The sequence below is a fragment of the Acinonyx jubatus genome, chromosome X, assembly GCF_027475565.1.
Source record: "Acinonyx jubatus isolate Ajub_Pintada_27869175 chromosome X, VMU_Ajub_asm_v1.0, whole genome shotgun sequence".
Classification (NCBI taxonomy): Eukaryota; Metazoa; Chordata; class Mammalia; order Carnivora; family Felidae; genus Acinonyx; species Acinonyx jubatus.
The window spans coordinates 109,115,115-109,142,039 of NC_069389.1; the positions used below are offsets into that span (position 1 = coordinate 109,115,115).

The window sequence follows — 26,925 nt, forward strand, 5'->3', positions numbered from 1 at the left end:
TGGCGAGCTGATACCAAGTCTTTGAGCCAGTACCCAGGTCAGAGTTTGATTGCTTTGGCCCAAAGGCTACTGCATGGCTCGTAGTAGCATAGACCTAACACCGGAACCTCCATGCAGTTATTCACTGTGGCCAGCTCTTCGGTAAACCCGTGTGAAAAGATCAGGCTTTTTAAGGTCTGATTGTAATTTGTTTCTATACATTGAAACTGGGTGATTATTATGAGCAACTGGAAGCATGTGTTGCTTTCTTGAGCTGGCTGTAAAAACAGAACATTCTAGGGGCGCCTGGCTGACTCAGTTGGTAGAGCGTGTGACTCTTGATCTCAGGGTCATGAGTTCGAGCCCCACGTTGAGGGTAGAGTTTACTTAAAAAAGAAAAAAAACTCAAAACATTCTACGGTAGATGGTAGTAAGCAGAGGTGAGGGGATGGGTTCTGAGAGGGGCATTGTGACTGAGGGAGACAAAAGGAGAAAGAGAGACCAGAAGAGAAAAAAACAGATAAGACATCAGGATTAGAACATAAATGAAGGTGATCACCCAAGGAATGGATGCCTTGGGGGATATGGTGGTTCACAGGATGTGTCCCCTCGAGTCTGTGATTAGACCCAGGGTGAAAAACTCCAGAGTTACCTGAAAAAGTACGAATAATGGGGGAGAGTTGGTTATAGAACCCACCTATTTAAAACTTACTTATTTTGTATATCAGAAGGAATTTTTATGTATGGGTCTGTTGTGGGTAGTCATCATTACACCTGTTACTAGATAAACCGTTACACGTTTTTTTCTTGATTTCACTACTTAGTTTCACTGATCAACTATACCTGTGGTCCAACCTCTGCCAGAAATGGCAGATTTTAACAAGGGGGAGGGGACAGAAATAACCTCTCCCTTGAATCACAGTCCATGTGGAGGCTTGGGGATTCCAGTTCAGTTGCTAAGATCACAGGGTACCCTCTGCCAGTGGCGAACCGGATGGAGGCACAGCCAATGCATTCCTTGTGGTCACCGTCCCAGTTGATACCGAGTTCTGCAGCTGACTCGATTGTACAGAAATCTCTGTCCATCGTAGAGATGGCAGAAGTAACCATCTGACAGCATCATAATGTATTTGCATCATAGGTATAGACAGGCTTGGTCAGTCGCGAGGCTAGTCTTGCTCCCCCTGCTCAAGCTGCTGGAAATAGCTGGAAGGCCTGGAAAGGCGTAGGTGGCGATGGCATGCGGGGCAGGTATGTGACATCCTCTTGCCCCTTACTGCTTACCCAGGTGCTTCTCACAGCCTGTTGGCACTCCTTCTTCTTCTTCCTGTTTCCTCTTTGCCCTTAAGTCAGTTACTTGTGAATTTTCCCTGAAGTAACAAGGCGGATGTCAGCACAAAAAAAGTTGGGGGACTGTTGGCCTAAGCATTCAAACTACGAGAGCAATGTCCTTTAGACTACCCTATCTGCCAGGTTTTTACTGCCACACTGGTTTGTTAGGTATAATAATGGAACTTCGAGGGACTTTGTGAATGTTTTCTGACGTACAAGTTGAAAGCTGAATTGTGGCACCTTATAAAGTTATCCGTCCACTTTTAAAGCCCCTATGATTTTTCTCTGTGTGTTCGTTCTTGTCCCTGTAGCAGATTCCAGCAGAGTGTGTGCTGATGGGAAGGATTTACTCTGTGGCTAATTGATTGGAGCCAGGCTGCCCGGTTGCCCACGTGTAAGGAGACCGTTCACGGAGTGCCAGACACGGCTTAGAAAGTAGCAGTCATAAAATGAAATCAACAAACGTTTATTGAGTGCTTACTCTATGTGCGAGGCACTTTGCTAGGCTTGCTAGATGCCATGAGGGGTTTTTAAAAACAAAAGCGATCTCTTCAAGCAACGAACTTCCATTCTAATTGGAGAAGCTATTAAAGACACAGGAAGGGTGTGGTGGAGAGGCTTGAAGTGAGGGGGAGGAGGAGAGAGTTGGGAGTCTCGAATCCTAGCCCAAGTTTGCCTATAACCATCTGATCCCTTGGATAAATCACTTTCCCTCTTGGGGTCTCGGGTTCGAAAAAGAGAACCAGACTAGATAATCTCTAAGACAGTCTGTGGATTGGCTCATAAACAAATGTGTTAAAAAGTTGAACAAACAGTACAGAGCAATAGTAGAAGAGATTCCGGAAGATGGTACATTCTCTTTCGCTAAATGAAGTGTACGTATGACGGTTACTGTTGTATGTATACGGTACGTATCTGTACCATATAATTATACTAATTCTAACTCTTGACCAGTGTTTCTCAAAGTGGGATCCTTGGGCCTGCAGCATCAGCATCACCTGGGAGCGTGTTAGAAATGCTGATTCCTGGGCCCGCCCCAGACCTGAATCAGAAACCCTGGGGGTGGGGCCCAACACCTCGTGTTTTAACAACTCCCGCTCTCCCCGGAGATTCTGATGCCCACCAAACTTGCACAGCCATGGACCGTAGGAATTTGGGGCAGTGGTTCTCAAATTTAGTTGTACATTAGATTCATCGTAGGGAGTTTGGTTGTGGGGGGACACCCAGACATCACTAGTGGTTCTGGGTCTGCAGGTGCAGCCAGAGTTTGAGAATCGCTGGTTTAGGGGAGAGTGGCATGAGCCGAAGCACCTTTTCTCCAGTGCTGCCAAAGCCCAGAGGCCGGGAGTCAGCAAAAGCCAGAGTTGGGTACGGGGGAGGGTGAAACGTGGGTCTGATGGGAAGGCCTTGGATGTCGTGCTAGAAACTTGGTCTTTAGATTGCAGTGGAGGAAGGTTTAGGGAAAAGGGAGTGATGCATCAGGGTGGCACATTTGAAAAATTAATCTGAGGGGAGCATGTGTGATGAAGTAATCTAGATGTGAAGTGATAATGGGTCAGATTGGGATCGCAAAAATGAGATTGTAAGGAAGAGAAGGTCTGGAGGCTCTTTTGCGGGACAAACGGACAGGATTTGGTGATGGTTTATGGGAGCGAGGGCAGTGTTAGAATGTCTTTGGCCCAGTACTGCCTCTCAAACTTCTGAGACAGCCAGCGTGCTCTAGATACTTCTGTCGGACTTGTCACATTCTCTGGATCTGTGCTCATCCTCTGTCCCTCATCACTTTGACTTAGGGAGCGGGTATTCCCCAGTGAGTTATGTAAAAATATACAGAACTGTAGTCACCCAGAAAGCTACCCACGGTCATCCTGGCAGGGGAAACAAATCCTGTTTCTTAACGAAAGAATGCTTGGAGTTGTGGGAAAGTTGTAAACTTGGCAATGACTAATTTGAGCCTATCAGTCAATTAAGTGGATTTTTATTTTATCATTTGTTTTAGTTAGGAGCTGTTGCACTAGTCATTGAAAGGACATCCATCTTCATATTTTTAAAACACAACAAAAATACCATTGAACATTAGGGCAAAGGACAAGAATTTTAAGGTTTTACCTTTTGACTTTAGCAAATATTTGCCACTCCATTTTTCTTGCTGGATTTCGCCATTTGTTTTGTTTTGTGTTGTTCCCATTTGTTCCTAATGCCTGATAATTTTAGTTTCCTCTACACTGTTACTGATGGCTTTTTTTTTGTTGTTCTTAAGTATTCTTAAAGTTTTATTACGTTGTTTTTGTTTTCTACTTTATTCTCATAAAGCTCTTTTACCAGCAATTATGCAATGATATACATGGAAAAATAGCTCTAGTCTTTGTTTTTTTGTTTTTTAACCTTTCGACCCCCTTCCTTCCACCCCTGACCCTCTGCCTCTGGCAACCACCACTCTGTTCTCTGTATCTGTGAGCTTTTTCTGTTTGTTTGTTTGTTTAAGATTCCGCATATAAGTGAGATTGTTTGGTATTTGTCTTTTCTCCGTCTGACTTATTTCACTCAGCATAATGCCCTCTGGGGCCATCCATGTCATTGCAAATGGCAAGATTCCATTCTTTTTAATGGCTAATATTTCACAGCATGTATAATAGCATCTCTTCTTTATGAATTCATCAGTCAGTGGACACTTAGGTGGTTTCCATGTCTTGGCTATTGTAAATAATGCTGCGGTGAACATGGGTGTGTATGGGGGGGGGGGTGTATTGTGTTTTCAAGTTAGTGTTTTCCTTTTCTTTGGATAGATACCCAGAAGTGGGATTGCTGGATCATATGATAGTTCCGTTTTTAATTTTTTGAGGAACCTCTGTACTGTTTTCCATAGCAGCCGCACCAGTTTACATCCCCACCCACAGTGCACAGGGGTGCCCTTTTTTCACATCCTCACCAACTCTCGTGTTCTCTTGTCTTTTCCATGATGGCCATTCTGACTGCTATGAGGTAGAAACTCACTGTGGTCTTGATTTCCATTTCCCTGATGATGAATGACGTTGAGCATCTTTTCACGTACCTGCTGGCCACCTGTAATATCTTCTTTGGGAAAATGTCCGTTGAGATCTTCTGCCCATCTCTTAATTAGATTGTTTGGTTTTGGCCATAGAGTTGTATGAGGGCTTTGTATATTGGATACTAGCCCCGTCGGATATATGATCTGCAGATATTTTCTCCCCATCCAGTAGGCTGCCTTTTCATTTTGTTGATGGTTTCCTTTGCCGTGCTCAAGCATTTTATAGTATGATGTAGTCCCACTTATTTATTTTTGTTGTTGTTGCAAAAGTATTCTTAACGTTTTACTACTCCAGCGAAAACATTTGTCAAGAGTAGTTTGACTTCTCCACGCTGCCAGCGCAGAGCCCGATGTGGGGCTCAAACTCCCAACTGTGAGATCATGACCTGAGCCCAAGTCGGACGCCTAACCGACTGAGCCACCCTGGCGCCTCTCATCTGTATTTATTTTTACCAGTAAATTATTTTGCTGAACGAGAGCCAGTTTATCAGTTCTGCTAAAGGTACAGAGACGGTGGCCAGCTCATCTGTATTTATCACATCTATGGTAACATTTAAAATGTGTTTTGAACGGTACATATGCCAATGTTTCTGACTACCATAGTAGTGTGAGCACTTGAATAAAAATAGGAAAAATGAGACTTGTGAGCCACCCATTGCCATCCTAAGTGTACCTAATTAAGGTATTTGGGGTTCATAGGGGTGCCTGGGTGGCTCAGTCGGTTAAGCGTCCGACTTTGGCTCAGGTCATGATCTCGAGGTTCGTGGGTTCGAGCCCTGCATTGGGCTCTGTGCTGACAGCTCGGAGCGTGGAGACTGCTTCGGATTCTGTGTCTCCCTCTCTCTCTGTCCCTCTCATGCTCATTCTCTCTCTCTCTCTCTCTCTCTCTCTCTGTCTCTCTCTCTCTCCCTCTCTCTCAAATGAAGAAATGTTAAAGAAAATTAAAATAAAAGATATTTGGGGTTCACTACTCTTTGGTTTCTTAGGTTGGAAAAGAATATTCTGAAGGAAAAGAGTATCTTCCTGAAGGAAAGAAGAATATCTTTTCTGAAGGAAAAGCATGATAAAGGAATGGTTACCATGACGATCACATTTCAGAGAATTTAGAGAAGACTGAATCTGTGGGGTTCATCCATTTTGATTGATTCAACTGGTCTTTTAGTTTCATTCAGACAGCAGCTGTCTCTCGATTTTATTTTTCCACATAATTCACCCAATTGATCGGTGACGTGGGGGTCGTGTAAGCTTGGCTGTCAGTAGTGACAGGGTCACCAGTGTCTGTGGCCACGATACTGTTGCCAAACCCGAAGGAGGATGATTGTGTACGTTAAACGTCACTAGATCGTAGCTCCTGGCTTCTTCTGCAGTCACACAAAAGGTTTGTCTAATTTGACTTATTCTGTCGGGGTGCGATAAGATTCACATGATTTATTTTAAAGCATGGCTGACCCTAAAGTGTTTGGGTTTTACTTGGCTGTCATCACATTTTACCCAGTGTGTTTGGCTGCCGTTCGGTTTTTATACTTTGACTTGTGCAAAATCGTCGACACGGTTTGTGCCCTGTGTGGTCAGAGGCGCGGTTCCACGTGCACAACTGTACCTGCACGAGTGTCTTCTTCCTCCCAGCCCCAACTGAGTGTGACGCGGGACGCACTGGCACCAACAGTAAAGTGGAGCTACAGGTGCTGTGGTGAAATCTCGCTGTACGTTTTTATCACTCTTGGTGGTCTAGTGCTTGACAGTGAAAGCATGAACTGTGGAGCTGACCTTGGCGGGGCCCCGGGTCGGACCCCCGTATGTGAGCTCCGCCCGCTCAGCCTTTGGGCCTTTCTCTCTTCTGCCCTCTGGAGGGTGTCTGGGGACATGACATGCAAGGGTTTCCCACGAAAAGGAGAGCCCCAGAGGTCTTGGTTTTGGTTACTAGAAGACCAGCCTCTTGCCCCTCCGCCCCAGCCCCTCGAAGTCTGAACTCGTAGAGGTGGGGAGCAGACAGGGAAGGCACGGAAGGCACTGGCAGGGTTGGGGTGTTAAGGGGGCTGCGATCCCGGTTCTTTGAGTACAGAACTGATTCCTTCAAGTAGAGCCCGGTATGTACTGAACCCCATCTCCGGGAAAAATGATTTCCAGAAGGGGGAGCGAAGTGAAATAGCACGTTAAGGCTAGCGTGTGGCGGATTCAGGTTTGAAGGTTAAGCTGGATTGAATCTAAACGGGTGTGTTTGGTGCCAGAGTTTTGTGGCAGCACGTGAGCTCCTCCTCCGAGTGTGAGAACACTCACACTGTGCGCCTGCTGGAGTAAATGGTGATCACTGTCTCTCTCTCCCATCTGGCGAGTACCTGCTGCATGTGGGGCACTGTGAAGTGCTCTGTTTGCGCCGCCCCCTTGTCACCTCACAGCCTGTCTGTGAAGTCGCTTACCATTGTGAGGCTCAGCTGACATAAGGCAGGGCCGGTGTTCGAACCCAGGCAGTCTGACTCTTGCTGTGAACATCTGTGCCGTGCCGCATTCTCACCACGGTTGCATGCCAGGGTGTGGCACCTTCTAGAAACAGTGAGTTCCGTGTGAATGGGTTGTGGGTAGTGGGAAAAGAGACCGGGCGAAACCTTTTATGTATACGTGCTGTGCTAAGTACTGTGAGGAAAGAAAGGTGAGATTTCCGTCCCTGCCACCCAGACAAAGACACTTTAAGTTCTGTGGAACAAACGAGACGTAACATGAAACCAGTAATATGTATTCATAGGGCAGAATGTGAAAATATTATCGCTAGTTAAATAGAGGTGGGAAGAGGACGAGAAGGTGTTTCTTTGAAGTCTGTCACTTTCAGACGTTTGCCTTTGAAAGCTAGCTCTTCGCTGCTGGCACAGAGTCCCCTCCTCCGGGCTTTTGATCTGGCAGACAAGAATCTGTCTGTCCCTGTAGTCAGCACACTTGTCCATTTTGAGTTCGGAAGAGTTGTCTTGAACGTGACAGTTGACATTAAGATCTCTAAACAGATGAACCCATTAGCCTATTGAGCTAACCGGACCAGCGATTTATTTTCCAGCACGTTAATATTTAAAAAAAAAAAAATCTCTAACCCCTGCTTGTTCGGCGATCAGCCCGGAAATGGTTGCTTGGGGGCGGAAGAGGGGCAGTTATGAGCCTGGTTAGAACCCATGGTTTAGGTTTGCCCTGCTTCACTCCATAGATACTTCTCGAGAGGCTCCTGTGTGGCAGTCAGGCACTGTTCTGGGCACGGGGATAGAGCAGTGAACAGAACAGATGGGGGCCCTCCTCACAGGGAGCGATCTTTCCCTCAGATTTCATTTGCTCGTGTACATTTCACAGCTGATATAAAAGTGCTCTTGGTATGAGTTTCAGGATTTCACACGCCTCCTTTCTCCCAGCCAGCCCTTTGAATGGGGGGGGGGGGGAGGGTAAGCAGTGAGATGCCTCTGGGGAGGTCGCAAGGGCTCAAGGAGGGCCGCATGTCAGGGGACTGTCTCTGCTTGGGTGATGGGAACAGCACAGAGCACACCTGTTTCCTGGTGATGCTGAGCCCTCCGCCCTGGGCAGGGATGAGCCTGCCCGCCAGCCTGCATCCTGATGCTGTTGTTGATTGGAGATAACTTCAGTGGTCACACGGCACCTCGTCTCCATGGAAACACCTCTAAATATTCCTCTGGTGACTTGTGCTCTACATTCTGCCTGGATCTGAGCCCTCCTGTGGCAAAATATTCTAAAGATGTTAAAAGAGAGGGAAAAAAAGGCTCAACTAATAAATCTATTCTAAACGACTGAGTCATTTGTTTTGATTACCCGGGTGATTGCCAAATGTTAATTTAAAACTGAAATAGGCCATGAGCTCACTGTGCTAACAATGCTGAGTGTTTGAGCTAAGGCAGCCTGATGATGAGGGGCTAGACCCGGTGCTGGCACAAATGTTGTAGGATAAACAGACACTGGGGAAGTATGCGGAACATCCTGGCGGTTTAACTTTTAAGGGTTGTAAATATAAAGTAGAATGTGTTACCGTGAGGCATTTCGAAGGAAGTAGGCTTTGGGTGGTTTTTTTTTTTTTTTTTTTTTTGGAATTTCTAACTTTTTTTCTGAAAAGGTAACTTTGCGTCTCGCTTCTCATTTTTTCCTAATTAGGCACGTTGGAAGTTGTTGTCCACCGTGTCCAGCCCTTGCTGAATACATCCCAGTCACCACACATCTAGCGTGAGGTAAGTTTGACTGATGGCCACAAGTTCGTACACCGACCTTCAGCCTTCCAATTAGTGGTGTTGGGGTTGACACTGTGGAAAAAAAAAAAGCTTTATTTGTACAGTAGACTGAACAGGATTCATTTTAATTGACCCAGCAAATATCCCTGCTTATCCTAAATATCAGCTTTCTGGGGACTGGCTTTTCAAGGGGAAAAACCAATCTCATTTGCTTTTCATTTGGGGGCATGAAAAGTGAAGGTGCCAAGCACAACAGAACTGTTAGAAGGTCTGCCTGAAGATAAAGATGTGCTCATGCCCCAGCGTGAACAGTAGGGAGCAGGAAAGCTACGCCGAGCAGTACTGGCATCGAGCAAGGAGACTGCGGGAGAAGGCGGGGCTGACCCAATCAGCTGTCGGGGAGGGATCTTTGTGCAAGATCTCGGGTAGGAACTCCAGAGAGGGCTTCCGTTGGGTTATGCCAACGAGGGCCAGCCCGTTGTTTTCAGCTCAGAATCGAAGTTCAGAGTGTGGCTGCCCCGGTGTGAACAGCCAGATCGAGCAACCCTTTCATTTAGCGCACATTGCACAGACGTCCTCGGTCGTCATTTAGCCACAGGGCTTATATACACTCCATGATGAAGATTCAGGGTCACTCAGTGCTCTCCTTGAGAGACGGGACATTCAGCTTCGCAGATCTCAGAGAGGGTTCATCCAGGCCCCGCGTAAGGGGCCCCAGTCTTGCTGCTCTCTGTGCCCCGCCATGCACACGTTTGCGGGAGGGGAGGTGACATTTGCCAGCGGCAGACCAGTCAGGATTCGCACTTCCGTCCATCAGAAGCTTGCTGCATTTTGGTGTATGCCCCGCCCCCCGCCCTCTGCCTCTGCTCAGTCTCGCTTTCGATGAGGGTCATTGCTTTCCGTTAGGGCAGATGCTCACTTAGCTGGCCAAAGTTGTGTCCGGTATCCCTGCTTGCTGCCACCTTCTTCACACATTTTAAAATACATATATTGACACCGTAAAGAATAAAAAAAAAAAAGGACAGACTTTTAGAAGTGTTTACTAGGAATTTTGTCAGTTTCCTCAATGACATGGAAGCTGGAAGGTCTCCCCAGGGCCTGGGGCTTCGGACTGGCCCAGAGACCAAAGCCTTGGCCGTTTGTCAGCTGTGAGAGACACACCCTGCTGGCTCGGTCTGGGCCCTGCCGTGGCTGTCATCCATAGCCTTTACCTAAAATGGTTGTTTTCAAACTTTTATTTGTTAACGATAGAAACCTGTCTTCAAATAAAATCTTAGGTCGTCCCCCACCAGAGCAGAACTGTGACTCTCACCGTCCTCTGAGGAACCCGAGGGCGGCTTGCCTTTGTTTTCCCACAGCAACAGAGACTAGATGGTGGAAGGAGGTCCACAGAAGGGCATAGCCCGTCAGCCTGGTTAGAAACACTGGCTGGGGGTGGGGGGACCTGGGCTTGGGTTGCCCGTAGCCGTCTGCAACCTGGGTACGCTTCATCAGTACAAAACTTTGACGGAAGCTATGTGTATTCTTATAAATGAAACATTCTAATGGAAGGTTTTTGAATACATATCTGAAGTGGTTTTGTGATATTAAACCACTCCGGTGACATCTTTAATTTGACCAAAACTTAGCATCTTTGAGTTTCCTTTTAAAATTTTTTCTAGGGGCGCCTGAGTGGCTCAGTCGGTTGAGCCTCCGACTTCGGCTCAGGTCATGATCTCACAGTTTGTGAGTTCGAGCCGCGCGTCGGGCTCTGCGCTGATGGCTTGGAGCCTGGAGCCTGCTTCGGATTCTCTGTATCCCTCTCTCTGCCCCTCCCCTGCTCCTGCTCTGTCTCTCTCTGTCTCTCAAAGATGAATAAACGTTAAAAATTTTTTTTAATAAATAAAAAAATAAAAATTTTTTTAGTGCTCGCTTCAGCAGCACATACACTAAAATTGGAATGATTACAGAGATTACCACAGCCCCTGCCTAAGGATGGCACACAAATTCGTGAAGCATTCCATATTTAAAAAAATAATAAATACAATAAATTTTTTTAAGTTTATTTATTTTGAAAGACAGAGCAGAGGAGGGAAAAGAGAGAGGGAGAGAGAGAGAATCCCAGGCAGGCTCTATGCTGTCAGTGCAGAGCCCGGTGTGGGGCCCAAACTCACAAACTGTGATATCATGACCTGAGCCGAAGCCGAGAGTTGGACGCTTAACCGACTGAGCCACCCAGGTGCCCCATTTGGGTTTCCTTTTAGAGCAGTGAGTTTCTCAACTTGATCAAATCTTTTTTTTCTTTTTTAATTTTTTTTTGATGTTTATTTTTCAGACAGAGAGAGACAGAATGCGAGTGGGGGAGGGGCAGAGAGAGAGGGAGACACAGAATCTGAAGCAGAAGCGGGCTCCAGGCTCCAAGCCGTCAGCACAGAGCCCGACGCGGGGCTCGAACCCCCAAACCGTGAGATCATGACCTGAGCCGAAGTCGGACACTCAACCGACTGAGCCACCCAGGCGCCCCACAACTTGATCAGATCTGTTAAGTTCTGTGACTTAATCAAGTCTGTTAAATTCCGTTGCACTGTGATGGAAATCTGTAGGATTGATGTGAAGTAGTTCCAGTCACAATGTAGTTGTATCTTGTGATCTTTCCTCGCTTTTCTTATTGATGTCTTCATTCATTCAGCCCTACTACGTAGTAAGCCGGGAATGTGGGCGTGAACAAAAGAAAAAGGATAATACATTTTCATCTTGATCTTCTTCAACTGTGGGACATCCCTGGATGATTTTCCTTTTTGCAGATGGGGAAACTGAAAGTTGATTTTCCTTGTTTTTTCTTTTAATTTTTTAATCTCTATTTTTGAGAGAGAGACAGAGTGCAAGCAGGGGAGGAACAGAGAGAGAGGGAGACACAGAATCCGAAGCGGGCTCCAGGCTCCGAGCCGTCAGCACAGAGCCCGACGTGGGGCTGGAACTCACAAACCGCGAGATCATGACCTGAGTCGAAGTTGGATGCTTAACCCACTGAGCCACCCAGGTGCCCCCGATTTTCCTTTTTACATTAAATTGCCCAGTATTGAGTAGGCCTGGATGGGTTCAGGGGTGCAGTTCAAAGTCCCTGTCTCCAGTCTGCTCTCTGAGACTGTGATGTCTGGCACCTCCAGGCAGGAATGCACAAGTAATGAAGTATACGGGTGTTGCTGGGGCACACCTGTGCCCAGAACCCAAGTGCCCCAAAGTGAAAGCAAATGTAAATTGTGTGTTTCGTACACACAGATTATACACAAATTTGGTAAATTTGCTTGAAACACTTGAACACTTTAGGAAAGTAGTAAACTTTATCACAGGTAAATTTATCACAGGTAAACTTTATTTTCAAGAACCTGAAATTATTCCACTTGGCCACCTTTTCATTATAGAATTGTATGGAACAAAAACTTTTTTTAATGTTTGTTTATTTTTCTGAGACAGAGGGACAGAGTGTGAGCACGGAAGGGGAAAAGAGAGAGAGGGAGAGGGAGACACAGAATCTGAAGGAGGCTCCAGGCTCTGAGCTGTCAGCACAGAGCCCGATGTGGGGTTCAAACTCACAAACCATGAGATTATGACCTGAGCCGAAGTCGGATGCTTAACCGACCGAGCCACCCTGGTGCCCTGGAACAAAAACTTGAACCCCACATAATTCTTTTTTTACTCTTTTTAAAGTTTTCATTCATTCATTCATTCATTCATTCAAGTAACCTCTACACCCAACATGGGGCTCAAACTCACGACCCTGAGATCAAGAGTGGCACACTTCTCTGACTTGAGGCCGCCAGGAGCCCTGAACCCAACATAATTCTTAACATACACATGAGCTGGGTACTCTTTGTATTTGTTTCTGTAGGAATGACAATGTTGTTAATTAAGAATTAAACATGTATTTCACATCTAGGAAATATTTGTATCACTGACATATGGTCACTTTAATTATTGATTTGGCAGTTTTTAATATTCACAAAACACAAATTTAAAATATGGTAGTCATAGTGATTTGGTTTGTACCATTTATATCGATGTGACCTCTCTTCTTCGTGTACCAGCAAGAGAGCACGAGATTTAGCACAGATGGCTTCCACAAGCTTAAAGAATTTGGAAACCATCAGTCCAGAGCCAAGGTCTCAAACTGGTGGGCTGAATCTGGCACACAGAGGTGTTCTTTTAAAATTTTAAGTGAATTGCCAGCATTTAAAATTTGAGAGATTTCACATGTTTCAAAAATCCAGATTTTCAGCTTCTCTTGAAATATCAGAAGATCTGGCAACATTGAGCCTGTATTCCTTTTGGGCAACACTAGGCTGAACAGCCGGATAGCTCCCGTGCCTTTGGCTGGAGCGTGAACTCTGAAATTTGCCAGGGTCCCTACCACCCTCTCACCTCCTTGATACAAAGGACAGAGGTCCTTTATCTCAGTGTTTAATGTGGCCATTATCTGAATGTTTTACTCGTTTTTAAGACCTGCAGGGCTCTTTCAGGCAAGTGAGTTTTCAAGAAAGCTCATGTCCGGATGAAATTGAGGCTATAGACTGAGAGCCATCCTTTCTCTCAAAATACTAGCTTGTAATTTTCAGGTACATGATGTTTGGTGATACTCATTTTAATTTAAGGGCATGCATTAAAAGGGTTGAGAGTGCCTGGCTGGTTCAGTCAGTAGAGCATTCGACTCTTGATCTTGGGGTCGTGAGTTCGAGCCCCATATTGGGTGTAGAGGTTACTTTTTTAAGAAAGGGATGGGGATAAACATTTGAGGAAAGAGATACCTTCTGACGGTGTCTGATTAAGAGAAGGAGCATCGGCAGAATTTGGCAGGTTCCTGTGGTCTACCCCAGTGTTTCCTCAAACTTTCACTTGTGGATCCTAACACAGGAGGTCTGGGGTAGGGCCTGAGATTACACAACTCCAGTAAGCCCCAGATTGTACCACTGCTAGTCCGAGGACCTATGTCCCTTTGAGTAGCAAGGGGACTTGACCCTAAAGCAATCCTACGAAAAAGCAGTCACGCAGTGATGTTTTGACAAATCTTTTTCTTTGGCCTAAGTAAGAGAAAGAGATCTTAGGCAGGCTATTTGTGGTCAGATCTTCATAGATAAACCTGAGTTCACTTCTCATTGTGGTAGGATAACGTTTAAAAGCCAATTTAATTTTTTTTTTTTATTTTTGAGAGAGAAGGAAACAGGATGTGAGTGGGAGAGGGTAGAGAGAGAGGGAAACACAGAATCCAAAGCAGGCTCCAGGCTCTGAGCTGTCAACACAGAGCCCAATTTGGGGCTTGAACTCACGAACCGTGAGATCGTGACCTGAACTGAAGTCAGACGCTTAACCGATTGAGCCACCCAGGCTCCCTAAAGCAAGTTTTAAAATAAAAATTAAACTTCTCTTTTACACGGGCTATGTTGTATTAAAAATAATGGACTTTTGGGGGACGCCTGGGTGGCTCTCTCTCTGCCCCACCCCTGCTTGTGCTCTGTGTCTCTTTGTCAAAAATAAATAAACATTAAAAAAAAAAAAAACCTTGCTTTAAGGACTTGTAGTAAAAAAAGCTACATGTGGTAAAGCTCAGGAATCATGAAGTAGGGATTAGAGCTGTTAATTTTGTAATTATCGGAGAATATATTTATGAGACGCTTGGAAAACTTATGAATGAGACCATAGAAAATGGGACAGTTATCCAGTCCCTGGATAAATGATAACCTGTAAGCTATATAAAATGATAGAAGTAGGCAAGAAGAGATCAACAGACTCCAATCCATAAAAAATTTCTGAGGGAGTAGACCTTCAGTGCTCTCACCACCCACACAGAAACGGGACGTCTCAGGCGGTGGGTGTGTTACCTAACTTGATTGTGGTAATGAACTCACAGAATGTACGTGTGTCAGATCATCCCAGTTACCTTCGATGTGTACGATTTTCGTTCATTCAACCTCAGTAAAGCTGAGGAAAAAAATAATGAAGACATGCCAGGAAAGTTTGTGGCGGAGGTGATAAAATCATTCATTTCTATCTTACGCACAGAGCCCACATAGATTGTGAGGCCTGGCACGTGCCTGGCCTGTGGTAGGTGCTCCATAACCGTTGGCTGAATGAGTTCTCTGGTAGGTGGAGACGCAAAAGACATGCGTGTCCTGTCAGAGTGAACAAATGCATGGCAAAATGCTCAGCCTCAGTGGCATCCAAGGATGAACCACGTCCCAACAGCAAGAAGGTATATTTTTTGCCTTTTAAGCCGACACAACAGAAAACACGTAGTGCTAATATGGTTGGTTACCTTGAAACTGAGAAGCGCTTACTGCTGGGAGCTCTGTAAGTTGGTCATAAGCCTTTTAGAACGTTTTGTGGCACTTTGTGGCCCAAGTCACAGATCGGTACCCCTTGATCCAGTAATCCTATTTCGGGATGTGCACTCCAAGAAGCAAATTGTTCTACGAGAAGAAAAGAAAAGCTGCATGTTGCGGGTATTCGTCACAGTGGTATTTGTATGGACAAAAAGTTAGAATCTAAACATTCGTGTGCTCAAGCAAGATTCTTGGTTAAGTAAGTAGGATACGTCCATGCAGGAGAATTCCATGAATCTGTTCAAAATTATAACCTTGATGCTTGCAGACCAATATGGAAGAATTTGTCTAATACGGCTGTTGTCTATGTGCTATGATGATAGCCTTGTAAAGTGCCAGCGTGCGTGTGGACGAGAGCTAGAAGTAACACTTCATTTGAGGTTTTATTCATATTACTTGTCCTGTTGTTTGCACGTTTTACCCAAAGTCTACGGCTCGCTTAGAGGTCGAGACTCCTCAGCTTCTACCTTCTCGACCCCATGCCACAAGCCATTGGTGTTGTGTAAATGACCGTGGCTCATGATGAGGACTCCCGCCTAGAGCCTAGACACGGGGCTGTCATGCTAGAACTCCTCCCTGCTGCTTCGTTCCATCACCCTGACCTCTCGGTTTTCTTCCTTTTTTCCTCTCTTTGCCCATGTTTCGTCTGTTCTCTGCAGTTGGTCGAGAGGCCCCTTGGTGTCCCGCGTGTTAAAGTATAACTACTTGTCTCCGAGCTTTTCACTGCTGTGCGGCCAGGGAGCGACTCTTGATGTCTCAAGGCTCCCTGTCCACTTAGGCAGAACCTTAGCGGAGCCGTAGTGCAAGGGCAGTACCTGTTTCCCCTTCTGGTGGCATTTAGCTAAGTGACAAAAATCCCCTCTAGCATCCCGAGCCTTCGTCCAGCATCCCCTCCCCTCCGGCTGTGCTCCCCGTGTCACATATACTTGTTTCCCTGCTGGAAGTGTGCGTTTCTCCTTTAATTAGGTCAGTTACTTCATGTCTGTTTTTCTTTTTTGACATGGTTTCCTCTGGCTTTAGCACCACATATTTTCCCCATATGTCATTGCCTCTGGAGCTCCATGTTGCAATCGCTTTTCAAGGGGAACAGAGAGCACATTACTAAGGGGGGTAGCTCTTGACTCCTTGCCTGCCCTTTGCCTGCATGAGCATTCCTATTTCTTTTGGGCCTAGTTCTGTTTGGTTTTGTCGTCTTCATCGTCAGTTATGTTTGGACTGAAAGATACTTAAGTAAAAATATTGGTAAGTCAGAGATATGTCTGGCAAAGGTGCAGCACATTTGTTAAGGTTACTGGTTTATTTATCTCCCCTGTCTCTATGGTGACTAAATCCGGGGCTGGGATTTAATGGACTTAATTTTGACCTCTTGTACATCTCCTAACTTTCCCAGCCTCCGAGATAGAAGGAATTCATTTTCACTGGAGGAGAGAAACTGCCTCACTTAGAGGAAGGGTCCTAACTGCACTCTCGGAAAGTGGAATTCCAGAGTCTGGGCTTCTTTCGGTCGTCTTCTATCAGAGTTCATATAGCACTTGGAGAGAAAGCTGGCAAGTCTTTTGGAGAAACACACACATGCACACCACATTACTGATGGCCCCAGGAAATCATTTTCTTTTCAGTGAAATAAAGTATTGTGTAGTTAATGTGAATGAACTGTCTATAAGAAATTCTTATGAGGGAGCCATTTGTAAGAATATTACATCAGTGGGAACACTGATTGGATATTACACATTTTTTTATTTTTAAAAAGTATCTTCGTCACAGGATTATAAGTTGGCACGCATATAAATGTCTAAACCATATTTCATATTTGAGCATATTAAACTGTGCCATGGAGGTCATAATAAAGGTTGGGTTTGACGAGGATTCCCATGGAAAAAGCCAGATTGTGACACTGAAATGGAAGTCTAGCTTTCCACCTGTACCCGCTGGATGTGAAATGAAGACATGGGCTATCTGATCTCTAAGGTAGCTCGAGTCAAACCATCTGGGACTTCAGTTGGTTCAAATGACCCTTTAAAACTTTTTATCCTCTTCCATATGCTACTTTGAGACTTGGAAGGACACTCGGGTTTCAGAAAGTTTAATGATGTATCCAAAATCGAGTCAGAGTGCTTGACTTTATTTAAGGCTTGTGTATCCTGTGTTAGTTTTTCATGGAGAATTCACCTGTTGGCAAGTTCCTTCATCTTCTCTAGGGGCAGACTCATATATGTGAATTCTCTTTGAAACCACATCAGAGGAGGCGTTCCTGGGTGGCTCAGTTGGTTGAGGGTCCGACTCGATTCCAGCTCAGGTCATGATCTCGCGGTTGTGGGATCAAGCCCCGGCATCGGGCTCTGCACTGGCAGCGCGGAGCCTGCTTGGGATTCCCTCTTTCCCTCTCTCTCTCTGCCCCTCCCTCCCGTTCTGTCTCTCAAAATAAATAAATAAATTTTAAAACCAAAGCAAAGGAGCCCATCAGTGATTAACAAGCATCGCACAGAGGCCGAGGAGAGAGGGGGACATGAGTGCGGCTGCACCCTTATTCACCAGTGAAATAACAGGGTTCGTTTCTGTTACCAAGTTTGGTTCAAGTCAAATAGGAACTTGTGAATACCCAATGTTTTTATGAAGTTCTTGTAACGTCCTAAAACTCTGTGGATGTGGAAGTCGTTTTACGGCTTTCTCCATCATCACCTTGTCTGTTAATAGGACAGAGACTTGAGAAGCCAACAGATGCTCGCCTGTAAAGAGATCCATCCTTGGGAGATGAATGTTGGATAGTCACTAAGTCCTGGGTTTGAAACTTACTAGATTCAAGTCACAGCTTCACAGTGGAATCGTGTCCGTTTTTTCACGGTCCGTTCAACAGGCACAGCTGAGGTCCCAGCTTTTGCAGACATCCAACCATGAAGGCTGAAGCCCTTGACAATGCTTGCGAGAAAGAGTAGCACCCGCATCCTCCTTGTGATCATTGTCACCATCATTATCCTATCGTTATGGGCTGGAATCCCCGTGTGGAGAGCTGTGCTAATACTGGCCATAATTCATTTGATTTTTTTCTTTAATTGTTAATATCTCCATTTTGTTTAAACAGCTCTAGGCATCAAATCAATTCGACTAAAAAGGATGAAATCTGCGAAATGTATTTAGAACAGCGGCCCCCTTCTCCTATCCTATCAGCCAGATCAGCTTCACACTTGATACAGATACAGCATCTCTCACTGAGAGATTAAAGAAAAAAATCAAATAAATTTCCGTACCACTTCTTCACCTACGTAGTAAAGCAGTGGCCCTTAGGTAGTTGGATGAGAATTTGTGGTCTTTGCGAGTCTGTCAACACCTCTCAAACCATGCGATACGTGTACGTGACGGGACCGTTTATATACGTTCTTCAGGACTATGAATTAGTAATTTACTTAAGACATCCCAAGTGTCTCTTTTCCAGAACCAGTGGAGATTTTTCTGTGGATTCCGGTGATGGGTTTGTGCACGTGGTTGTCGGCATGTGTGTGCGTGTGTGTGGTAGGGCATTCACAATCAGTGGTGCCTTTTGCTCACTAAAGGGGTTCAGATGCTCACTGGTTGGAGAAGGTGAGTTCCACTCTTGGCTTGGGGCTCACATGACAGGTTTGAACCTGGAAACAATACAATACGTGTTCCATTACTCTCAGCCCTTCCTTTAACGTTCCAAGCTGTGCCCTCTGTATCCTCAGTCCTTACAGACGTTCCACAGGCTCTTGGGCCAACTCCTTCGGTCCTCTCCAGGATGTTTTCTGTTTTTATTACTGGGACAGTCGGAGGCACAGAGAGAGTCAAGCATGTGGTTGGGGCCCCTGTCTTAAACTGGACAGTAGTTCCCCGTTACCTGTGCTTTCGCGTTCTGGGGTTTCTGTCACCGGTCAGCCGTGGTCTGGAAGCGGGTGGTCCTCCCGGTGTAGTGTCAAGATCAGAAGCCGCCTGATGCTGCGTCACAGTGCCTGCGTCATTCACCTCCCTGCGCCTCATCATGTAGGCATTTTGCCTCACATCGTCGTTGCGAGAAGGAAGAGCGCATACACTAAGATATTGTGAGAGAGAGAGAGAGAGAGACCACACTCACATAACCTTCTAACAGGACGTTGTTACGATTGGTCTATTCTGCTAGTAGTTACTGTTGCTCATCTCCTGCGCCTGACCTATACGTTAAACTTCATCATAGGTGTGTGTGTAGAGGAAAAACCATAGTCTCTTGCAGGGCTCGGTGCTATCTGTGGCTTCAGGCATCCGCTGGGGGTCTTAGAACAGACCTGCGGGGGGAAACAGACCTGTGGGGGAGGGGGCACGACCGCACTCTGCTTCCGCCGGGAAACTGGAACCTGTTTCGGAGCGGGAATACCGACCGATGTTTTCTGTGACGTCCTCCACATCGGTTACTAGTTAGTGGCAGCGGCTTTGCAAGCATTTACTAGAGAAACCGTTCATTGAACGAGAGGCATTTTATGAATTGGAAACCACAGATAGCATTACTGTGGTATTACCCAGGACTATCTGAGGATCCTTATCTGACTCCCTGTTCCTCTAACACCGGTGTTCCTGACATCATTGGAGCATATTCTTGAACACAACAGGCCCTCCCGCCTCATCGCGGCACGGCATCGTGGTTCTGTAAGCATTGCATTATGCACGTTTCAGGTAGCAGAAAAGTTGAAGTTATGCAGTCAGTACTCACATCCCCACCACCCAGGTTCTACACTTAAACATTTCACTGCGTTTGCCACATCACATATCCGTCCGTGCGTTAGTCTGCCTTCATTTTTGGATGCATTTCAAAGTAAACCGCCAGCATCCGTATACGTCACCCCCCCAAACACTTGAGTGTGCACATCCTTCTGTGGTTTCAATTTTGACATTCTTAGAGCTGTTTTCAGATTTTTAAGGTTCTGGCATTTGTTTTGATGATGCCTAAGAAGAGATGGTAAGTTGAATGTGAAATGAGCTCCCTTCTCAGACTCTGGGGTGTTTGGTTTTTTAACTACAGCAAGCGTACAAACACGCACACATCACTGTCCTCTCTCCGCCATGTTACACGGTCACCCCATGTGTATTGTTGAGACTTGGAAGGCCAGCCAAGGACACAGAGTTGAGGGTCTTATTTATTTGAGGAAAACTGGCGAATTGGGGTTGAGGCCAGGAGGGCAGAAGGTTAGAGCTACGTGTGATAAGGGATGTGGAAAGCGGTTCAGAACCAGGAGGTTATGAGTGTGCTACCACTTACCCAAGGTCTGGGGAAGGTTTAGTGGCTGTTTATATTACCCAGGGGGAGGGGAGAGAGGGTCATAGATTTAATAAACACTAACAGTACAAATGCAGGGTCCTTCCAGTTTTTTTTCTTTGTTCCAAGATTTTAATTTTAAGTAATCTCTGCACTCAATGTGGGGCTCAAACTCATGACCCCGAGATCAAGAGTCATGCACCCCACCCACTGAGCCAGCCAGGTGGCCCATGGGTCCTTCCATTCTAATGGTTTTTCCATTATATCATGGGGAACCCTAGAATTCATAGAAATGTTGCAGAGCCTTCAACATTTGAATTAGATATTTCAGAGTGTGTTGAACTACTTAAGAAACTGACAAAAACCAATGGACACACTCCACCGTGTTTTGTGGTCAATTGTAACACACTGGACAACACTTAGCAATTGACTTGGAAATAAGTAAAGGTTATTAATGTCAACTCAAAATAAAATTTTGGATGACACCTATCTGTCATCCATCAAAGCCAGGGTAATATTCCTGTTATGGGAATAAAGACAAAAGGTCTTCAGCAAGACCGTTCCACTAAAGCCATGGTGTTAAGGTATCAGCCTGAGAAAGCTGAAGTTACAGTTTGGTTTTCAGTTACCGTGAGCGCTTAGCCATCTGTTATATTTAGATTTTTTTTTTCTGGTACCTTTAGGAATCTGGAAACAGATGACTATATGCTTTCCACTCGAAACTGCCATAAAAGGGGAAAGGTAGTTCAGGGGTTGGAGGCTGGCTCCTGGGTCATCTCTCAGTTGGGGCCATGTCAATGGACTAGGGAACCTTCTAAAAGGTCTCTCTCTTGGCCCATAGCTCAGACTGCTCACCCGAAGTCTGAAGACATATGTGTGCAATATTGCAGTTCGTTAGGGGATTTTTCGGGACTTCTTTGATTATGCCTGAGAAGCTTTACAATGGCTTTGGCAGATCTCTTTCAGATGGAGGCTGCAGTTCCTCACTTTTGTTCTGGATTGTACCACATTCTGTGTTCAGAGTCTAAAATGCCTTTTGGAAGCCAGCACCTGCTTGTGTGTGGCTTCAGTTTGTGTTTTAAAATGTTTGCTTAGCTATATTTTATTTTCCCCCAACATCTTATGATGAAGATTGTTAAAGTGGAAATGATTCCGTGGGGGAACACCTGTATACCCGTCATCTGGAGTCCATCATTAACATGTTATTTACTGTATCTGTTTGATCACCAGATCTACCCATCTCTCTACCCATAATTCCATATTATTTTTGGATGCATTTCAAACTAAATGCAGTAGATTTCACCAGTTAGGTAGCTTTATATATTTAACGCACTCGGAGTCTGGCTTTTTGAGCACCACACAAATGTGCAGGAATTGGCATAGAGTCCTATGCAAGATGTAAAATAAATGCTCAGTTTTACTGGGGGAAAAAAATTTGGAAGCCTTATTTTAAAAGTAACAGATTTTCTGGAATTCTGGCATGGAGTTGGAAAAGAATACTGGTGTATTTTTAAATCTGAACTGACTCGTGACTCAGACGATGCTGACCCCTAATAAGGGGGGGGGGTATCCTTGTAGGTTTTGTTTTCAGTTGTTGAGACAGGAGCCAGATAACTTCCACTTCTCATGGAGAGGCAGGCTCATCTTTAGAAGTGTTATAAACAGCAAGTGTTGGTCACTCCAACAAAATCTATTTTTTTTGGAAAGCAGGGAGGAGCAGTTAACTGAGGACCAAATTGGTCTCTGCTGGATCCGATCCCGAACCATGGTGTCAAGGTGTTAAGTGCAAATTATTTAAAAAAAAAAAAAAAAAGACACCCTCGTTACAATTGGAACAGCGAGAGCGGGATGGAGGTGAAAGAGGTTAGTGCGTGGCTTTTGCCCCTTTGTACGGAAAGCGCTCTCTACCTTCTTGCAAAGCTGTGTTGTTGTTCCCTTCCCTCTCAATCCCCAGAATCATGTGCAAACACTCTCCCTTGGCCCAGGGGGTTGGCTGGGTATATTTCCTTCTGGAAGTCTTCACTTGCACTCTTGAGTTAGCTGGCAGATCCCTTAAAAGCCTTTCCAAGCAGCTTCTCCCCTTCCCCAGAGGGTAGAAGCAGGTCTCTGCCGTGTTCCCCATCTCCGACCTTCCAAGAGAACGTACTACAGAAGACCGAAGAGTGAGGGCAGATGGTTTTTGGGAAAGGGAGTAGGTGTGGGATGTGGGGTGAACTGGGTGGTTAGATACATTTTAAATGTGTCCACAGAACACGACAACAAAATTCTGGAACACAACGACGTTACACACAGGGAGTTGTAGAAACTTTACCAGCCTCCTCAGATAGACGCGCTACCCTTTCAACCCCATAAAAAGTCCTCGGCACCCTCGAACTGTGTGTACTTTGGTCCTAGAAGAGACCGTTGGGTCGCAGAGGTCTTGATTCCTCTCTACCGCCAACTTGCTCTTTGATCTCAGAATGTGACTGGCCTGTTCCGTGATGGTGGCGTAAGCACCAATAATACAGCTGATTAACTGCCTGTGGTCTGATAGGGCAGGTGAAAACTGTATCTGGCTTCCATTACAACTCAAGTGGTTGAGTTATTTCACTAACATTCAGGTATTACCATCAATCAGATTTAATTTTTGAAAAGAGGTGTTTTGTGTACACGAATACTTTATATTCCATAGCCTGTATGTCTGGCACCGCCCGTAACTAAATATTTCCGTCGGTCCGCTTAGAAAATTCGTTCTCTCCCTGCAACACGTATGTTTAAAACACACAGAAATTGATTAGACTGTGTACTTATTGCTGGCAGGAAGGTGGACAGTTGTCTAGATTTATGGTCAGGACAGGTGACAGGACTTGCGTTTCTATTCTTAGTTTGACCTCGCCCCCCTCTCTTAAGGCGAGACACTTAATCTTTTTTAATGTCTCAGTTTATCCGTCTGGAACACCTGTAGCCTTCTTTCATGAAGACGGTACCTGGTTTATGTCTTGATGGCATTTGAGGATGTGCCACAGAACGTGGCAGGGGGGTTCAAATGACTGTGTAGAAACTATTTGAATGTCGAACGATGATCTTGACAAATTACTAATTACTGCATTTAGAAAGTTACAGCTCTGGAGGGAATTGATATTTGATATTGTTGTCCTGTGTGTTCTAAGTTACCATCATAACAGTAGGAAAATAAACCCTGTCTTGGCTATGTTACAAAGGGATTAACTCACTTCTTCAAGTTGTTACTAAATCTCCAGCCCTTCCCACAACAGAAATAAAAAGTGCTCCTTGTTTTCTTTAGTTTTTCTGGGATAGAAGTCTTCAAACTACTCTTGGCTTCAGGTTTTCTTCTGTTGGGTATTTTCCAAATTATTCTCTTTGTGGAGACTGAAGGGTAAACTGTCAGTTACTTAAAGCAACTAAAATTGCCCTCTACCCGTGTGCAGAGGAGTATGCTTTTGATTTGTAGATCAAAACGAAGAACCAAGAGTATGTGGGGCTTGCCTATTATACATTTGTCCCCAGCTCCTTGTGTCTCTGCAGAGAAATAGTAATGAAATACAAGAGGATTAAATACCTAGACCCTAAGTAAAAGCGAAAGACCCATATGACTGTTTCTAAATTCTCTCTCCTGGAACGTGTGGGCTGATGAGAGAGAGAATCCCCGTCACGGAGGTTGTCCGTCTTTTGCCAATGATCCGCTCCTAGATTTTATGGTGCATGATAAATGGGCATATGTTTTTTGTGAAAATCGTGGGGTGTGAGTCATGCAAAGACTTGAAAAACGAGGACACCCTACCTGCTTCGGTACGAAACCTGATATATGTATATATTTTTTTCTTCTTTTAGAAATCTTTATTTTGATATTACTTTTCAGTTCATACAGTACCTGGGCACATGTGACTTAATGTGGTTCCTAAAACAATCTGACAAGGAAAGCAGGGCAGGTATTAATGTCCCCATTGTATCGACAGGGAAGGAAAATGAACCAACAGAGCCCGGGACTCTTCGCTGGCATTTCTGACTCCATGTCTATTGCTCGTTCCTTGAGTTACGAAACAACAAAGTCATCAAAACATTCCTGGTCTTTGCATTAAATGAAAGCTTACAATTAATTTTTTTGTTTAATTTTTTTAACATTTATTTATTATTGAGAGACAGAGACAGGCCGTGAGCAGGGGAGGTGCAGAGAGAGAGGGAGACACAGAATCCGAAGCAGGCTCCAGGCTCCAAGCTGTCAGCACAGAGCCCGACGCGGGGCTCGAACTCACGAACCGTGAGATCATGACCTGAGCCAAAGTTGGACACTTAACCTACTGAGCCACCCAGGCACCCCAAGCTTACAGTTAATTTAACTTGTATAGTGTTTTCTCCATTTTGACAAAGTTAGGTCGTAATTGGCTTTGAACTTGCTAAGCTCCTGAACTAATCTCTTCTCTGCTCGCTTCCTTGTCCACTGTGATCATTTATGTAGGCTTCAGCATTTATTTGTGAGGTTAAATGAGTAGACAGTTTGAAGTGAATTAAAATTAATGTGGTTTTGCGATATTTATAACGCTGCTGGTTTGCCACGCTGAATCGCCACAACACTGTGATGGGGATCTCTGTTTTAACGTCGAACAAAAACAGCTGGTCGCCATACTTCCCATTGGATTTGCATATATGACGCCGAATTATAAACATCAGCCCCTTTTCCTGAAATCCAAAGAGTTGACTTTTGAAGTGTCTGCCGTGAGATGGGAGTGCGGTGCTGGTGACCTTTCTTTTTCTCGTTAGTCCATAGAAGCAGGGAGGTGCAATCTAAGTTGGTAAGTCAGTGATGAATAGAACACAAGCCACCTGGCCTCGGTTAGTTACGTGACCTCGGAAAAACCCGTGCCCATTTCAGAAAAGACCGACTTCTGAGACTGCAGATGAGCAGCTACTCTTCTGCTGTCAAAAAGAAACACTCACAGGGTTAATGGACAACCTTGACACAGACAGAGTCGAGAAACCCCTAGCAGGTTTCTGTAAGGAAGGAAGATGCTGTTTTGTTTTCCCGGCAGGCCGTTTGAAGGTCAGACCTATGACTCAGAGCCGGGCACTTTGGTGGTGGCATGCATCAGTGACCTGTTGCCAGTCTAAGATCATCCAGCAGGGCTGGTGCCCAGGGCTTGTGCCCCTCCATTATAACCTCTAGCCGAGGCGCCACCTTTCGTCTTTAAAAATAGATAAAAAGGAGCACAGGAACATCTGAAAATCAGATACCATGTGGACCTTACAGCTTTTCAGCCTGCAGACTCGACGAACACTAAGTGCCTCCTTAATGTTGGGGCGTAGATCGTCCCTCGCCGCCAGTCTGTCACAGCGCGGCGCCGTGTGAACCTATATGCACGTCGTCCGGATAAGTGTTTTACTCAGTTTCTTGTTTTGTAATTTATTGCGAGGCGTTGTGGTTTGGTGCAAGGAGCACTAGACTTGGAATCAAAAGCCACTTCCTCCCTGGGTGGCTCATTGACGGAGGGTAGCCTTAGCATAGTTGGCACGGGATTTCCACGTGGTCTGTTCTCTGCCTGGACAAAACAAATGTGCCATTTCAGTGAGCTTTGGTGGGTGCTTGCCTGGGCCGCTTGAGATCCCTTCGTCCCTTTCCTTTTCCTCTCTCCCTTCTCCTGGGAGTCACGACTCTTTCATGCATCTGACCCTGCTGCCTGTCAGAGGAAGGCAATCTGATTAAATTAACTTACTGCTTTTACTAGTTGGTTCATTCCCTGGTTTTGAACTTTGCATATTTCTCACAGCGTTGTTTGTAATAACAGACTGGAAACAAATGTCTGTCGATAAGGGACTGATTAAGAAAATTGTAGTGCATCGGGGCACCTGGGTGGCTCAGTCAGTTAAGCATCTGACTTCGGCTCAGGTCATGATCTCGCAGTTCGTGAGTTTGGGCCCTGCGTCGGGCTCTGTGCTGACAGCTCAGAGCCTGGAGCCTGCTTCGGATTCTGTGTCTCCCTCTCTCTCTGCCCTTCCCCTGCTTGCTCGCTCCCTCTGTCTCTCTCAAAAATAAACATTAAAAAAATTACATATAAAAAAATTGTGGTATATCTACACAGTTGAATACTATATACGTCATAAAAGTGGATGCTCTTTCGGCACTAACAGGCAGAATTCGCTAAAATGCACAGAATAGAAAAGGCAAAGTATAGAAGAGTACGTGTAGCACATCACCATCATGTTTTTAAAAAGGGAGAAAGAAAAAATATATACAGCTACATATTTTTCATATGCCCAGTGTCTCTGGAACCATAAGAAGACACTGGGATCATTGGTAACTAATGGAGAAGGGAAGTGCATGTTTGGGGACAGGCGGGAGAGGAAGACTTTTCAGTATGTTATCTTTTGTACCTTTAGAAAAAAACATTTTAATATTCTTTCAATGTTCATTTATTTTTGAGAGAGAGACAGAGTGAGGGGGGAAGGGCCAGAGAGAGAGGAAGACGCAGAATCTGAAGCAGGTTCCAGGCTCTGAGCTGTCAGCACAGAGCTGGATGCAGGGCTCAAAGTCACAAACCACGAGATCATGACCTGAGCCGAAGTCGGACGCTTAACCGACCGAGCCACCCAGGCACCCCAAAAACATTTTAATATTCAAAAAATAAAAGAAATCCATACACAAAAAAGAATGTCCAATAGTAGCATCATTCATAATGGCTAAAACGAAGAAACAGCTCGTGTCTGTCAGCAGGTGAGTGAACAAACACGGGGCGTATCCGTACGATGGAATACTATTCGGCAGTAAAATACAAT

At 45.2% G+C, this 26,925-nt stretch overlaps 1 protein-coding gene and 1 non-coding gene across 2 annotated transcripts in view; both read left to right on the top strand.

Moving 5' to 3' along the window:
* The window catches only part of FHL1 (four and a half LIM domains 1), a 61,696-nt gene that overhangs the window by 13,266 nt on the left and 21,505 nt on the right, over positions 1 to 26,925 (top strand). The window contains exon 2 of the mRNA XM_053201738.1: positions 8,495 to 8,568. The gene's annotated coding sequence lies outside the window, so the exon portion shown is untranslated. The remainder of the gene's footprint in view (positions 1 to 8,494; positions 8,569 to 26,925) is intronic.
* LOC113597829 (U6 spliceosomal RNA) lies at positions 10,473 to 10,577 on the top strand. The gene has a single exon (XR_003418585.1). It is a non-coding gene; the product is annotated as a U6 spliceosomal RNA (small nuclear RNA).